Source organism: Eubalaena glacialis, chromosome 1, assembly GCF_028564815.1.
Source record: "Eubalaena glacialis isolate mEubGla1 chromosome 1, mEubGla1.1.hap2.+ XY, whole genome shotgun sequence".
Classification (NCBI taxonomy): domain Eukaryota; kingdom Metazoa; phylum Chordata; class Mammalia; order Artiodactyla; family Balaenidae; genus Eubalaena; species Eubalaena glacialis.
Genome location: NC_083716.1, coordinates 184,172,660 through 184,189,791, shown reverse-complemented (window position 1 = coordinate 184,189,791; position 17,132 = coordinate 184,172,660). Strand labels below are relative to the sequence as shown.

General features: G+C 41.8%; 1 long non-coding RNA gene across 2 annotated transcripts in view; it reads left to right on the top strand.

Annotated features, from left to right (window-relative positions):
• Positions 1–15,974, top strand: part of LOC133098983 (uncharacterized) — a 134,938-nt gene extending 118,964 nt beyond the window's left edge. The window contains exon 5 of one of the 2 annotated variants that reach the window (XR_009702279.1): positions 15,928–15,974. This is a non-coding gene — a long non-coding RNA (uncharacterized LOC133098983). Of the gene's footprint in view, positions 1–12,355; positions 12,495–15,927 lie in introns of those variants that run through there. The other variant, XR_009702280.1, reaches the window with a different exon arrangement.
• Positions 15,975–17,132: the final 1,158 nt, after the last annotated feature.

Below are 17,132 nucleotides of genomic sequence, written 5' to 3'. Positions count from 1 at the left end.
GCTTTCTCTAGTTGTGGCGAGCGGGTGCTACTCTTCGTTGCAGTGCGCGGGCTTCTCATTGCAGTGGCTTCTCTTGTTGCGAAGCACGGCTCTAGGCGCGTGGGCTTCAGTAGTTGTGGTACGCGGGCTTCGGTAGTTGTGGCACGCGGGCTTCAGGAGTTGTGGCTCACTGGCTCTAGAGCACAGGTGCAGTAGTTGTGGCACACAGACTTAGTTGCTCCACGGCATGTAGTTGTGGCACACGGGCTTAGTTGCTCCGCGGCATGTGGGATCTTCCCGGCCCAGGGCTCGAACCTGTGTACCCTGCATTGGCAGGCGGATTCTTAACCATTGCGCCACCGGGGAAGCCCTCTATCATTAATACTTTTAAAAAAGAGGTGGACACACACATACTTACTTGTAGTTTTAGCTAAAAAAAAATGCCCCTAGAGGCATATGTAAGAAACTGGAACTAGTGCTTATATCTGTGGGCAGAATTGGAAGATTAGAGATCTTCTGGGGGAGGCAAAATTACTTCTCATCCTTTTGTACGATTATGTATTTTAAATCATAAATGTTTATTGCCCTTTCAAAAATTATTTTAAAAGAGAACGGGCAAGAAAAGAAGAAAGACTCGTGGGAGGTATGGAGGTTTCAGCCCCTTCTCCGATGTTCCTGTTCACTCCTGGGTTTCTGGGGAAAAATGGTTTAGCATTGCATGCTAGCATTGTTTGAGTGCTTACTTTGTGGCCACTTTCGCACTAAGGGCTTGGTATGCCTTATCTCACTTAAACCTCACAACTCTCTACAAGGCCATTTTATTTCACCTCTTTCTTATAGAGATTGCTCACAAGCAGACCTGAGTCTGCAGTGCAACCTGAGCGGAGTCACCAGAGGTAATAAACATCTAGAATAGGCCTCACTGCCACTAGCCCATGCCCATTCCATTCAGTTGTTAAGGATGCTGAAGGTCTCTTACAACAGTGGTTCTCAAAATGTGGTCGCCAGATGGCAGCATAATTATCATCTGGGAGCTTGTTAGAAATGCAAATTCTCAGGCCACACCCCAGGCCTACTGAATCACAAATTCTGTGGGTGGGACCCAGTGGATACGGTTTAACAAGCCCTCCAGCTGATTCTGATATATGTTTAATATTTAGAACCACAGTCCTAGGCCAAGGGCTTCACCTGGGAAACATTAAAAATACCAATGCCTGAGTCTCACCTCACCCTGGAGATTCTGATCTAATTGGTTTGGGATGTGGCCTGGGCATGAGTTTTTCAATGCTCCCCAGGTGATTGAAACCACTGTGACCTAGACCTTTGGAAGCAGTCCCCTGCATCTGGGAATGGCTAATGGCACAGAGCATAAAATCAAGCTGCAGGGACTAACAAATATGTAGGAGCATCCCAACTTCCCAATTTTAAGTCCCGTCCCCTTCCCCAAACCCTGCACCTAACCCAGGAGGCAGAGCCATGGGTGGGCAATACTCTTTGGCTAAGCAGGTATGAACTTATTAGTTTGAGCCCTTTAGTAGTGTTACTTACGTTAAGCCTACAAATTCAGTCTTTAGTGAACACTGAGAAGAGGCAGGAGAGAAAATATCAAATTATCCACAAAATAATTTAATAGGGGAAATGAGATCTGTAAATGGCACAGTAAAAACCTAATTTTACCAGCTCACCATTTCTTGTACTTAAATATTTTGTACTGAAGATCACATCATATTACATAGCACATCTCCAACAAAAGAGGGGTTCAATCAGCGTTTTGTCTAGTCAATGAATCCACTAATCAATAAATGAATGAATGGATGTCACTGAAGGAGAAGCTGATTCTGTCTTTGGCATCCACGGCGCAACTTACCACAAATGCCGTTCTCAGAGTGGAGCGTGGGGAATAAAAATCCATTGACGATAAATGTGCTAAAATCAGGTGCTAGAGCTGAATGTCACCCTAAGGGGACTATAAACCGCGAAGGGAGTGGGAAGGGTGAAGCAGATGTGGTGGTCATTAGAGCTGGCAATCAAATATTTCCAGGTTTCCTCCCGGAATATAGTAGGATGGCACTTCCCCACCCCTTGGAGTTCTCTGTGGCCATGTGACTTGTTTGGGTCACTGAAATAAGCAGAAGTGTTGTGTTTTGCTTCTACACAAAAGCTTTAAGAGCCAGTGTGTGATTTGTCCTACTTCTCCGTAGGGTGACCAACCTTCCTGGTTGCCTGAGATTAAGGAATTTTCCAAGGTGTGGGATTTAAAGCGCTAAAATTGGGCCACCTCCAGGCATTAATGTTTCAAGTAGTGATCATTCCATCAGCTTGGGTCCAGGAATGAGGGCAATTCATCAGACAAGAGACTCAGAGCATTGAAATAACTTGCCGGGGGACACACTGCTAGTAAGATTAGCGATGGGTTCCAGGCCATGTCTGTCTGACTTCAGAGACCACAGTCATGCACCACCCTACCTGGGTGTAGGTAGTCTTTATTACAGGTATCTTTTTTTATTTTGTTTTCAACTGTGGAGACTCTGGTCCACAAAGGTGGATGACACTCATTCCACCAACAGGTGTCCTGGGCTACACAAAGATGAAGAAATACTATCTATGATTTTTTCCCTCAAGAACTATACAATGTAGAAGGGAGATAGACATGTACATAGCTCACTGTATCACAAGACAAGCTGATAGACATTATTAAAACATTTTGTATACCTTTCTGTATTTAGCAAATTTACCACAACAAGCACATATTAGTTTTTTTTAAAAGCATTTATTTTAGAACGCAACAATGAAAAACAGTTAAAGTATCTTTACCCTTCAGGTTACCAATTCTCAGCACATCAGTAATAATAACAATAATAATAATACCTAGAGAAAGCATATTAATGCTTTCTTTTTCTGAAGGTCAGTACCATTTATTCAAAGATGATGGTACAGTTGCACTTACCTGCCTTCAGTAGGATAGGAGCATTGAGATTTCATTCTATTATGCTGACAAATTTCCCATTGTATTCATGGTTCCTCATTCATCCTGTGTGACCAATGGCCCAAGTATGCATGCCCACTGGGCAGGATTCTCTGCTATGGATCAAAGACAGCTAACTGGTCCAAAGGAGGATAGTCTTTGTTAAGGAATGAAGGAACCAGCCCTCCCTAAAGATCCTTCCCTCTGGTCAAAGGCATTAGAATAAAGCCTTATGCAGAGAGGCGGTGGTGACCAGACCTGAGGCAGAGGAAATTTGAAGCCCAGGACCTTCCAAGATAACTGGGATCTCTTGCCAGTCCTGGACAAAGAGAGTGTGGTTTCTGGAGAAAGCATGACAGTCTTGCTGTCTGCAGTTGGACAGCCTCCAGGGCTGCAGGGAAATTTTGGTCTCTGAGTACAGTCAATAGTACCACCTGCTTTGGGAATGGCTAATGGCATTGCTTTGGGCAATGGCCTCCTTTGGGCCATGGCCTCCAGCCCCACTCCCTTTCCTTCAGCCTCCCAATTATCATGTACCCCTCACAGCCCACACATACCCTGAGCTCAGTGCACCCACCACCCCATGCAGGCCACTCCTGCTGGTAGTAATAAAACAATATTGTTTTTTAAAGCACAAAAAAAAAAAAAAAAATGGCTAATGGCCCTGCTTTGGTGACTTGAGCAGGAGTTAAGCTGCAAATGTGTGCATGTTGGAACTGCTTGGGGAATGGAGATGACAATAAGCAAACAAACAAAACCTACTGCTTTGAGATGTTTTGTAACAGCTGTGCTCCCTACAGAATGGGTTTCCTCATTGCCTGGATCCAAGAGCATCTTCCGGGTCCTCCCTGTTCGAATGCTGAGTGTCCATGGAGAATATGAGCCTAGGAGGGAGGGGGGCTGTCTCCCAGCTAAGACCGGGCAGCAATCATGCAGGTAAAATCTCAGCAGCTGTGATGAGGTGGTGCAGAGGGCCTGGGGTCTGTCAACTCCAGGTGCGAGATTTCCCCCAGGTCTATTGGTGAATGTGCTTCCGCTGAGCAAGCCATAGACTGGAATGTCATTGTAACTTGTGCTTGTGACATCTTTGCCCAAGAACAGCACAGATTGAATTTTATGTTCTTTATAATATGGAAGGAAAGATATAGACTTGCCACTTCTTCATGCCTTGAGACATCTCATAATATATGTTATACGTGATATGTGTATATATGTAATAATCATTATATTATTATCCTATTATTCTAGTACTATGCCAGTCAGGAGAGGCTAGATAGGCTGCATTAACACATAACCCCCAAATATTATTGACTTAACATGATAAAAGTTTACATCTTACACCACAATGCAGTGTAGGTAGGGGGCTCCCCCTGGGTGACTCCTCCAAGTGGTGACTTTGGGATTCAGGCTCCTTTCATCTTAAAATGCCATCAGCTTGGGAATTCCCTGGTGGTCCAGTGGTTGAGACTCCGTGCTCCCAATGCAGGGAGCATGGGTTTGATCCCTTGTCGGAGAACTAAGATCCCGCATGCCGCATGGTGAGGCCTAAAAAACAAACAAAATGAACAAACAAAAAATGCCATCAGCTTCAACATTTGGCCTCAACAGTTGCCACCGAGGGAGAAAGGAGTATGTTAAAGTCTGTGGCTACGTCCGCTACTTCTGCCACATCCCACTGGCAGAACCCGATCACAGGGTCCCATCCTAACTGCAAGGGAGCCAGGAAATGTTGTCTTTTGTGTGCCAGGAAGAGAAAACGAAATTGATGGGTGTCTCGCCAGTCTTTCCTGCAAGTTTCTCCAGGGTGAGTTATTATGTAGTATTTTTCTTCTAATTATGCTTTGCATTTGATACCATTTAGGCTGCCTCCTTGCTTTGCACTGTATTCTGCGACATCCACGTGCAACATCCCATTCCTCGCAACAGCACTGTGAGTTGTCAGGACGGGTGTTATTACACACATTTTCCAGATTGAGGACCTCGAGACCCAGAGTAGTCACATGACTTGTCCAAAGTCACACACTACGGTGACAGAGCTCTCTCTTAGGTTGGCAGTCTCTCCACTACACCACCCTGTCTACCCCAGAAGCTCAAACTAGATTAGGCACAGATCCAAGTGTGCAAGAAATATATTTTTATTCTACTATAAATCAACCTAATTTATCTTCTAAGCCCCTGCTGTCTCTTGGAAGGTGTCAGCAACGAGTCCCATCATTTTAGTATCTCTCTGCCTTCGAGGGCGTGTCTGGGTTTGGGGTGGGACATGGCGGGGGTGCAGGGGTTAGTGCCAAGGTGCTGGGGGATCCATGTGTTCCTCAGGTCAGCTCTTTGAGAAGGCACCAACCCAGATGACTACAGTTCCTTCTAGTCTCCCCACTGATAGTGATGCATCTGTGCCTCTTTCCTGTGCACACGGCCCATGTGTGTCCAGCAGCTCCCTGCTACTTTGGGGCCACTCCAGGGTCTGGGAAGCTTCGTAGGCCCACACCGCACAGCCATTCTTCTCTCCAGGCTTGTGCCTTTCCGAGGAAGGAGGGGAGGGGAGGAGGGAAGGACCCACCCAGGCCTTTGCTCTCTCATTTTTCATCCATCTCTCCTCCCACCCCAGTGAAGGGAAGTGCTTCCTCATCTTTCAGGGAAAACCCACTCTCCCCAAACCTTTTTCCCCCGAATAACTGTGGCTATACTCCAAATCCTCTCCAGTCTTCTGAGGGCATTTATAACACAAAACACAACTCAGAGAAGTTTCTCGTCCTTGTTTTGCTTTTTATCCTGTCACATCATTCCCCTACCTTGAGGCAACGAAACAAGGGCCTGCTGTCCAAGGCATGGAGGTGGGGACAGGGAATACCAAGAAAAAAAACATTTCTCAATCACATGTGTATCACATGTAACTTCAGCGGGTCCTTGTGAAGTGAAGTCTCTGTGTCACTTTCCTGCAACTAACAGTGAGGGGAAGAGGCATTGATGGAAGTTGTTATATTTGGGAACTAGCAGGTTAGACCCCTTCCTGCCTGATTGGCCTTTAAATGTACCCTTCCCCCTCCTCCACCTAGTCCCCTATGGCTTCACCTGCAAAGGATTGATCTGACAATCTTGGTGATCAAGTTTTCACTTAAGAACTGAGGACCTGGTCTTCTCAGAGGAAAACCCACAGCTGGGAAAGCCTGTCTATAGATGATTCCCTAGTCTTCTAAATGTGGAAAAGGGGATTTGTTTCTCTGTGTGTTTAAATGTTTATCACGTCCCCTACCTCAGTTATGAGCATGCACCATAGAGATAATCTGTTCCCAGGAGGACATGTCATTGTACGGTACATCCACAGTGATGATGGGAAAAGGAAGCATTAGGACGGCTTAAGTGGAAAGATCACTTGTAAGAGCTGCAGAAGTCAGACCAACTGACAGGCAAAGAAATGCTGCCTTAAAGCAAAGCATCATGTAAAAAAAAATCTGACTTGTACCAAATCCTATTTGCAAAGTGGATTTTAGAATCATTTCAAAACACACTAGGCTTTCAAAAGATGTTTGTTTTAGAGTGCAACTGGCCTCTGGTCAAAAACTGAAGTTTCGGTAATGCACAGTAACAATTGTTGTATAATTACTGGCCACAAAATACCAGGTGCCCAACCAAGCCTTTTCTACCCATTTAAGAGAGCCACGCCAAGCAAAAATCCCTGCCTAGCCATACCCAGAAGTTCCAGAGCTCAGCCTTTGTCACCAGGAAGGACAAAGGAATTAATTCACAGAGCAAAGCCATTATAAGGCACAACCAGGCGTTCTGTTGTAAACACCTTTTGTTAATACATGTTGAGAGTTGAACTTTCTCACGTGTAAAGGAGGCCTGCTTGAGAGAGAATTTAAACCAAGCCAGGCCCAAGGTTGTTTTCTTTTCTTTTTTAGATGTGTGACATCATAACTATGGGATCTACAGAGTAGGGAAGCGCTGGCTTTGGAATCCAAAGTCTCCCCCAGCTATCCTTTGACCTAAGGATTGTAGTGTTCCCTGTTCTTGTGTGAACAGATTGCTTTAGCATCAAGGGAATGAACTCGAAGAGAACAGACAAAACACAGGAGTGTTACAGGGAAGAAACATATTAAGAGACCTAAAGATGCACTTCCTCATTATATGCAAGGAAGCTATTTCCTAGATTCCTGGAGCTATAAAAAGCCAAGTGAATTTGCTTAAGTTAATAAATTTTATTGAATTATGATGATAATACCACAGCAAAATGTTTTGTTTCCTCTCTTTTTATTGCTTCCTGTTAGTTACTGAGAGAAGAAATCCAGTGTAACTTTTTTGTACTCTGATAATGATGAGGCTATCTCATTTGTTTTGCATGTGCTTCCCAGTGTGTGTGTTTGTGTGCCTATATAATTAAATTAATAAGATGGGTGCGTTGTGTGGTAGCTACAAACACAGATGTAAGGCTAAAGGTGCGGCCCAGTTTTGTTACAGCAAAACCCCATCATAAAAGCCCTTTGCCAAAAAAAAAAAAAAAAAAAAAAAAGCCCTTTGCCAGGTATTGGAACTGATTGTTCTGGACTGAGAGGAAAGGCAAAATCTTCCGTTCTCAGAATGACCTGAAAAATCTGTGGTATGAACCTTATTCTTCTTTCCTAACCCTGGGATTAGAATGAAGGTCCACATTCAGCTAAGATGATCAATCTGCTTTGGTTTGTCAGTGTCACATGTCCCAGAAACAGTCTGGGTCCCCCTGGGTTCAGCTGATGGACCCCGAGTTCTTCTTCACCAGTAGCGGCAGAGGCTGAGGCGGCAGCAGCGGTAGAGTGGACATCACTGAGCAGGGGGTGTGAGCCAGGGGCTATCTGAGCATCTCCCTGTCCTCTCTCCTCTCTGTGTCCCCTCAAGGTTGGTGCCAATCTGCGTTCCACACATGGGGAAACCAAGGAAAAGAGATGTTATTAACCTGAGCCATGTGGAATTCCTGTTTTTGCAGGTCAAAAAAGTCTAATATCAGCAAGTTCATATGATTCAACCTAATATTTGCCCAGTTAGTAGGTTGTGATTCCAGAGTTTGAACTCTTACCTACCCCCAAAATGGTAGCTGCATATCTGTATTTCAGATGGCAGGCTGGGGCTCTGAGCAAATGCATTCAAAAATAAATAAATAATGCTATCAGTAGATGACTTCCTTTCTTCTCCAGTCGGAGGTTTCAACTACTGACTTTACTCACGTCATAGTGTGAAAGTTGGCTGGAGCCAGACAAGACTGCCCTGCCTGTGGCTATTGTTCTTGCTGTGAAGCTGAAACCAGCCCATCCAACCAGCTCTGTCAGGCTGGCTGCCTCCAAACCTGCCTGCCTAAATGTATCTTCCTCTCAGGATGGCACAGAGGCATACACCCCATCTCCGCAGCTGAACTACCACCGCTGGAACCACTCACCTATGACCACATGCCTTCCTCCTAGAACCATTGTTAAACTCCTCTCAACCTCCCCTGTTAACACACTGATGATTAGTTTATCATCAGATTACGTGAACTCGGGGCTTGGATCAAGTGAATTTGGTTTGGAGCTGACGGGTAAGGTCAGGAGCGTGAGGGTGAATCATAGACTATTAGGTGCAGCAGGAACGTTAGAAGCTGTATTGGCCAATCCCAGCATTTTACAGCCGTAGAAACTGATATACAGGTGCCAAAGCTTTGGTGTCTTGATTGTGGTATGACCACATTTTGCCTGGGACCGAAGGGTTTCCTGCAGTGTGAGACTTGCAGTGCTCAAACTGGGAAAGTCCTGGACAAACCAGGACGAGTTGACCACTCTGCTTGCTTGGGAGCCCCAAACTCTTCTGCTTCTCTGGGCAAGTCAGATTTGCGCAAGCCGTGACGGCAAAGGCCCCACGGCTGCTTGGTACAGCTCAAAAACCCCAGGTGGAGAAATGACAGCAGCACAAACTTACACGGCACAGTTTAGCCCTGGCTCGCTCACCTGAATGGTCAGTATCCAGGCATGAACTTGGATGCCACATGGAAGCAGCCATGTGAGGTAAGGTTGTGTCTGCCTCATGGCTGACTGAACTCTTAGCCTCTTGGGCCAACTGCATTTGGGAAAGCCGGGTGGATTGAGTCAGTCTCAGAAAATAAGGCTGTGGTCTGCTTTATTGACTTCATAGAGAGGGCCACTGGGTCTGCCTCGGCCGTACAGTTCACAGAGGCTGCAAGGAGAGGGCCGCTGCATCTTGTCTGTGCTCTGTGTGGCTGCGTGGAGGGTGGAATGGAGAAGTGGTCAGGCAGGGAGAAGGGTCAGCGGGGTGCCCCGTGCTACCATCACTTCCTCTTTCAGAAGTTTTGTCATTCAGAGGTTTTGAATCCTGCAGTAGGCAGTTATTCTTGGCTAACTTTGGACTTTTTCCTTAAATGTCAAGCATCTAATTTTTAAATATTTCTTGGTTTTACTTCTCCTCCTGGCCTATTTTGCCCCTAGCCCTTGGTTGCTTGGTAGCTGTTTCCTTCACCAGGACTCCCGCTTTCTGTTCTGCTGGGATGCAGCCTCTAGCTCATGCCCTGCACCTGGGGATGAGTGTGTGGGGATGAGAGGAGAAGGAAAGGGGGAAGCAAGAAAGGAATAATGCAAGGATCCCAGTCAGGCAAAATTGTCAGATGGTACAGGTTCGCTTCAACATTCTCTTTCCTGTGGGCATTGCCTTAAGCTATGCCTGGACACCCCTGCCCCCATCCCTATTCCTACACACACCTGCTGAGATCTACTTTTTTCATGCCCCACACTTGTTCTCAACCACCACTGAGATGTCTTTCTTAGTGCCCAAATAACAAATTTACAAATTTACTGATCAGAAAAACTAGTCACTGTTAATGGGAGTTAAAGTCAGAGGCCAAGGCCTCAAAAGTGAATCCTAACTATGACCTGTATAATTAATACCCCTCTTAGGTTGTCTTAACACTTTAGTGAACCTGATGCCAGTGGAGGGATTTTGAAATTGGGGGAGGGGATAGGAAGCATAGTGGAGGATTATTTGTGATAAGGGTTGCCAGATTGAGCAGAGAAAAATTGGGCACCCAGTTGAGTCTGAATTTCACATAAAAAAATACGTTTTTTATAATTTAGTATAAGGATGTCCCTTGCAATATTCGTGATATACTAAAAATTATTCATTGTTTATCTGAAATTCAAATTTAACTGGGCGTCTGGTATTTTATCTGGCAACCCTCTGACCCACAATGTCTCCTGAACATGCAGCCTGTGCAGCAGGAGGTCGGGATTGCTGCAGAATATGGAACAGTTTCCAGATGTCTGGCAGAAGGGAAGCAAGTCCATCAGAGAGGGCATCATGTGGTACAGTCAGGTGAAATCTCTGCCCGCCAGTGCCAGGCCTGCTGATGTGCAGGGGCTTGTGAGGTAGGCCTGACCCCTGGAGCCTGGCCAAGGTGCTGGTAGAAAGGGCATGTTCTGCTGGATCCTTCCCAGAAGATACAGTGTCTGGTTCCGGTGCTGACAACTGACCCATCTAATATCCATCACACTAGAACATTATTTTTAGATCTGGGGAGGGAGTGGCAAGGTTTTAAAAATAAGGTACTAGATATAGAGGGAAACTACATTCAAGAAGCTCAATCCTGACTAGGAAATGCAATCCCTGGGCCTGCTAACATTAGACCTAGAAAAGGTTAGTACCAGCAGCTTTCTATGTAAAAATGCCTAAGACTGAGACCCAGCACTTTTCTTTTACTTTTTTAATAAACAAAGGTAATGCTACTAGCTTCAAGAGAATTGCTTTAGCCACCTATAATAATCTTTTTGTTTTCAATTAATGAAGAGAGTGAAATTAATCTTTTGTTTTCTTTTTGTTTTGTTATCTGTTTTTGGCTTCTGTATGGGATATACCCTGTCTGCTCTTCCAGATCTACCCTCTATCCTTCTTCTCTACCCTGCTCTGTGCTCTGGGAAGCTGACCCTTAGGACTCCCTTCGTTTCTGTCTTCTGTTAGGACCAGCCAACGGGAGACATCAGCAAGAGATTGGAGGTTGGAAGACAGATAGGTCAGAAGGATAACTTTATTGTAGTTGGCGTTTATTAAAATGCTCATGGTTTCAACAACTTGATAAAAAGCACTCAAAATAGGAACAGATGAATACTTCTTTAACGTGATAAAATACATCAATATCATCCCCCCAAACCATCATGCTGCTTGACAAGGAAATGCTAGAGGCAGGAATAAAACAGGAGTGCTTTGCTATCACCATTATTAGTTAAAATTTTACTGAAGATACTAGCAATCATAATCAGACATGATCAAGACTTCAAGTATAAAAATGGGAAAGGAAGAAAAAATAGTCACTATGTACAGATGATAAGATTTTATCTCTATAAGCCCAAGAAAAATCACTATAAACAATAAGAAAGGGTTTGCAGGGCAGAAATAGAGACACAGATGTAGAGAACAAACGTATGGACACCAAGGGGGGAAAGCGGCGGGGGGTGGGTAGTGGTGGGATGAATTGGGAGATTGGGATTGACATGTATACACTAATGTGTATAAAATAGATAACTAATAAGAACCTGCTGTATAAAAAATAAAATAAAATAAAATTCAAAAATTCAAAAAACACACAACAAAACGAAACAAAACCAAAAAAACAATAAGTGAGGGACTTCCCTGTCAGTCCAATGGTTAAGACTTCACCTTCCAATGCAGGGGGTGTGGGTTTGATCTCTGGTCAGGGAGCTAAGATCCCACATGCCTCACAGCCCAAAAAACCAGAACATAAAACAACAAATTCAATAAAGACTTAAAAAAAAGAGAGAATTCAGTAAATTAGAAGGATGCAAAATTAATTGATCTCATATATACACAAACAATAACCTATTAGAAGATAGAAGGATGAAGGATCTTATTTAAAGTAGCAACGAAAAAGAGAAAATACCTAGGAATAAATTTAACAACTATACACAAGCCCTATATGTAGAAAACTTAAAAGGAAAAAAAGAAGACCCAAAATAGATTTTAACAAGTAGAAGACATAACTGGATAGGAAAATTAAAAATTGTTAAAATGTCACTTATCTCAAAGTTAATTTAAAATTTTAACACAATTCCAATAAAAATACTGAATTTTTTCCTTTTGAAGTTGACAAGATAATCCTCAAATTTATATTGGAGACAGGGGTAGAATAGCCAGGAAAATTCTGAAAAGAAGAGAAATATGTACATCTGTGTGTGAGAAAAGGTTGTATGGTTAGCCTTGCCAGATATTAAAACACATTATAGAGCCTCAGTAATTAAAACAATGTGGGACTAGTCCATAAATGAACATACAGATGAATGGAACCAATGAGAATGTTCTGATACACACCCAAGTAGATAAAGGAAGTAGTGACATTGCGGGGCTTCCCTGGTGGCACAGTGGTTAAGAATCCGCCTACCATTGCAGGGCACATGGGTTCAAGCCCTGGTCCGGGAAGATCCCACATGCCGCACAGCAACTAAGCCCTTGCGCCACAACTACTGAGCCTGCGCTCTAGAGCCCGAGAGCCACAACTACTGAGCCCACGTGCCTAGAGCCCGTACTCTGCAACAAGAAAAGCCACCACTATGAGAAGCCTGCACACTGCAATGAAGAGTAGCCCCCGCTCACCGCAGCTAGAGAAAGCCAGCATGCAGCAATGAAGACCCAATGCAGCCAAAAATAAAATTAAAAAGAAAAAAGGTGACATTGCAAATCACCAGAGAAAAGAGTAACTATTCAATAAATGGTGTTGGTATAACTGGATAGCCATCTGGAATAAAACTGGATCCATAGTTCACACTGTCTAATAAATTACAAAGAAATCATATATTTCAATGTAAAAAAACATACTAAAATTACTAGAAGAAAATTATGGAAGAATTTCTTTATAACCTTGGAAGGTCTTTATAAATGTGACTCAAAATCCAGAAGCCATTTGAAAACTGATAAATTCAGTTATGTAAAAACAAAAAAATTTCTGTGTGGCGATATATATATATATGATGATATGTATATCTATATAGATCTATATAGGTGTATATAGATCTATATAGATATATAGATATAATTAAACTTAAAAGGTAAATGACATACCAGGAAAAAGTATTTTCAACTCATATTACAAAGTACTAATATCCCTTATATATCAATACAAAGCACTACTAGAAATAAATAAGACCAAAAAAAAATTTTTTTTGACAACTCAATAGAAAAATGGGCAATGGAAATGAATAAACAACTAAAGAGTTCTGGTGTGGGGTGGGGGGAGTTTTGCCACACCAACAAGCTGGCTATCCTACAATTCAACTCAGTTCTGACACTATCTACCCAGAGATACCATTAGATCCCACAGGTTAAGGGTTCAGTCCAAGACTGCCCACCCTCCACTTCAAAGATCAGTAGCAAGTCCAAGTTGTCACTTGTACTTCTAAAGAAGGGCTAGAGATTGGAGTTTCCAATGACGCCCCTCTTTGGTTTTGATTCATTTGCTAGAGCGGCTTACAGAATTCAGAGAAATGTTTTACTTACTGGATTACCGGTTTATTATAAAAGTATATAACTCAGGAACGACCAGATGGAAGAGATGCATAGGGCAAGGTATGGGGAAAGGTTAAGGAGCTTCCAAGCCCTCTCTGGGCTTGCTACTCTCCCTAAATCTCCATGTGTCACCACCCCAAAAAGATCTCTGAAGCTCTTCCTTTGGGTTTGTAAGGAGGCTTCGTTACACAGGCATAATTGATTAAATTGTTGGCCTTTGGTGATTGAACTCAATCTCCAGCCCATCTCCCCTCTCTGGAGGTGGAGAGGTGGTGGTGGGACTGAAAGTTCCAACCCTCTAATCACATCGTTGGCTCCCCTGTCAACCAGCCCTCAACCTTAGGTGCTTTCCAAAAGTTAACATAACATGAGACACCTTTACTGCTCTCATCACTTAGGAAATTCCAAGGGTTTTAGGAGCTCTGTGCCAGAAAACCAAATATATATTTCTTATTATAAATCTCAATATCATAACAACTCATGGAAAATTTCATAAATGTATGAAAAGATATTCACATAAGAAATGCAAATTTAAGCTATGCTGATATATCATTTTTCACATATCAGATTTTCAAAAATCTAGAAGTTTGCTTATCTTTGTATGATTGTAAATTGGAATAAGTCCATAGAGGTTAATTTGGCAAGATCAATCAATCTTATGAATGCACATACCCTTTGACCCAACAATCCCTTCTAATTGAATATATCCTATGAATAGATTTGACACATAAAATGACCTAGGTACAGGTTATTCATTAAAGCATTATTTGTAATAGCAAGGTTGGAAACAATCCAATGACCATCAATACAAAACCTGCGAAATAAATCATGATGCACTTATATATACTAATGGAATATTATGCAGCCATAAAAAAGATAGAAATAAAAAAGGAAGATAGTGAGGATGTGCTACATATTGTACCAACATGGGAAAATCTCCAAGCTATATTTAATGAAAAATGCAAGATGCAGAGCAGTATGCACTATCTATCTGCTACATTTTGTGTGATAAAAAGAAAAAAAAAATACATATAAGTATTTGCTTGCATATACATAAACTACTCTGAAATAATATCCAAGAAACCAGTAACAGTGGATTGGGAAGAGAAAAAGGGAGGAGATCTAATGAATGTGAGATCGGGAAGGAAGAGAGACTTTCACCTTTTATAGTTTTTAAATATTTGAGTTATGAGCATATGTTACTTATTCAAATATTAATATATAAATAGTGCTTGTTAAAAAAAAATCAAACAATTCAGAAATACATAAGGTAGGAAGTAAACATTCCCCTACTCCTAAACTTACCACTCAGAGAAAACCAGTGCCAACAATTTAGTCATTGAGAAGCAGGTAGGAAACTTTTTAAAAAGTATATAGTAGGCAAGGAAAGCATTATTTTCTGAGTCCCTGAAATCATGCAGTTGTGACAGTGCCAAATCCACTTAGACCAAAGATAAGCAGCTGAGATCAATATTGATCTCCTTCTGCAGGCTCACAGTGAGCCACTAGGCTTAAATAGCACATTCAATCCCATATGTAGAATTGGGACTGGAAAATATTTCTGAGTTAGGTAGAAATGTAAAAGTGAATGGTAGGGGTCATTAGCTCTAATGGACTAAGTATTATGTGGTTTTGAAATTAAGACATTAACATTTCAGCAAATGAAAATGTTTATGCAGTCTTCAAATTCTTGGCAATAGTACCAGAGAATTCAGCCAGCAGTGGCTCCTAAATTACAAACATAAAGAGTTGCAGAGAACACTAAGAATTATTCCTTATTTTCCACTGCCATTATTAAAAATTATTTAAAATATTTTCTATTCGGAATCTGACATTCCCTCATCACAATAAAGCAAACCTCATGTTACGGTCTCCCTCAAGATCATGTTCCTTTGACTCAGAAAATTCCTTGATGAGTAGAAAATGAATATCTATTAACAAAAAATGTACAAAATGACATACACAGCCTCCCTTTTACAACATAAATACCAAGGTCTTAGCCAAACCAGCAGCTGATATTTTTAATGCATGTGCCCTAATACAACACAACAAAATAGTGTTTATACAATGCACTCTCTTTCCTGTCATCTTCTTATAAAAGCAGGGTGTTGATGTTGGAAGAAAATTTAGAAATCAACGTCTATTCATGCAATCATTTATTCATTTAACAAATATTTATCAAGAGTCTCCCATAACAAGTTAAATAAAAAGAAATAGGGATAAAACAAAATAACAAAGTCTCTGGCCCTTGAGGAGCTTATGTCTAAGCCAACCCCTTTATTTTCATTTTGAAGAATCTCTAGGTCTTCCAAGTTCAGACCAGTTGTTCTTTTCATTATGCCAAATATCAAGCATTTATGAGAAGAACTAAACAATTTATATTTATGAATTGGCAGTGGTCTATTATTACTTTAATGCTTTTCACATCCTAATTTTTTGGTTTGGGGTTATCATTTCAGACGATCTAACTGCTTCATCTTCACAAGTAACTTTATATACATTATGCCAGTTAACCTCACAACAACCTTCATTTCACAAATGAGGAAACGGATTCAGTGAGATAAATCAACTTTCCCAGGATCACACAGCTAGTAAGTAAGCAAACTCAGATCTATCTGTCTCTAGTGCTTATATTCTCTCTGTCATAGTACCCAGCAGGATTTGTCAAAATATAGGCTAGAGAAAGTGTAATTTGTACTAATCCTTTCAGAACATATGATTGTTAAAGATGTGGCATATATATATATATATATATATATATATATATATATATATATATATATATATATATACATACACAATGGAATACTACTCAGCCACAAAAAAGAATGAAATTTTGCCATTTGCAGCAACATGGATGGACTTGGAGGGTATTATGCTAAGTGAAATAAGTCAGAGCAAGACAAATACTGTATGATATCACTTATATGTAGAATCTGAAAAATACAACAAACTAGTGAATATAACAAAATAAAAGGAAGCAGACTCACAGGTATAGAGAACAAACTAGTGGTTACCAGTGGGGAGAGGGAAGAGGGAGGGGCTAGATAGGGATAGGGGATTAGGTACGAACTATTATGTATAAAATAAGCTACAAGGTATATTGTACAGCATGAGGAACATAGCCAATATTTTATAACTATAATAACTATATTTATGGAGTATAACCTTTAAAAATTGTGAATCACTATATTGTACACCTGTAACTTATATAATATTGTACATCAACTATCTTCAATTAAAAAAAAAAAGAGTGGGGCTTCCCTGGTGGCGCAGTGGTTAAGAATTTGCCTGCCAGTGCAGGGGACATGGGTTCAAGCCCTGGTCCGGGAAAATCCCACATGCCGCGGAGCAACTAAGCCCATGCACCACAACTACTGAGCCTGCCCTCTAGAGCCCGAGAGCCACAACTACTGAGCCCACGTGCTACAACTACTGAAGCCTGTACGCCTAGAGCCCATGCTCTGCAAAAAAGAAGCCACCGCGATAAGAAGCCCGCGCACCACAACGAAGACTAGCCCCCACTCGCTGCAACTAGAGAAAGCCTGCGGACAGCAACGAAGACCCAACACAGCCAAAAATAAATAAATAAAAATAAATTTATTTTTAAAAAAAAGAGTACATGATTGTTATTTGATTGTTAAATCCTTCACTGCTTCACAGA